The sequence below is a fragment of the Penaeus monodon genome, chromosome 21, assembly GCF_015228065.2.
Source record: "Penaeus monodon isolate SGIC_2016 chromosome 21, NSTDA_Pmon_1, whole genome shotgun sequence".
Taxonomy (NCBI): domain Eukaryota; kingdom Metazoa; phylum Arthropoda; class Malacostraca; order Decapoda; family Penaeidae; genus Penaeus; species Penaeus monodon.
The window spans coordinates 6742224-6742832 of record NC_051406.1 but is presented as its reverse complement, the minus strand read 5'-3'; positions in this window follow the sequence as shown (position 1 = coordinate 6742832).

The window sequence follows — 609 nt, the reverse complement described above, 5'->3', positions numbered from 1 at the left end:
AATGGATCTTACTAAATTTATCTTAACTGACACTTGTTATGAATTTATGATATGAATGATACAAATCATATATACCTACACCCAGGAAAAATCCCTTTTGCTCTTCAACTCATAATACTTTGACCATTCTTCGCAGTTCCTCCAGTGTGTAACTGTTTGAAACTCACTAAACTTGCCACTGTTGTAGATAACGATCCGACAAATTACAACTTTAAAAGCCGGTGAGATCTCCCCTAAAACAAATGTGTCTGGACGACCGCTCGAGGCGTTAAGGGTCCCTTACTGGTTTCTTAAGCTCGTTATTCACAGGAGCCTGCAGTTGAGGAAGTCTGGATAGGATACACGGAAAGATGGATGTAATGTAAGAATTAGATGGTTATGTGGAGGAATTAACTAATCGTGTCTAGTTATCAGATACAATAGGTAATATTTATTTCTTTGTGTTTTGGCTTCTGAGTAATATTTTGTTGAGTTTCTCACCCTGGGAAAAAGTATGCGAAGGGAATTACAAGGAAACGCACATAACGATATGAAATTTACAGTACGTTTCCATGGCAAAGTAAATGCTCGTGTCGGCAATGGATATGCAATAAGAAATGACAAGTATTG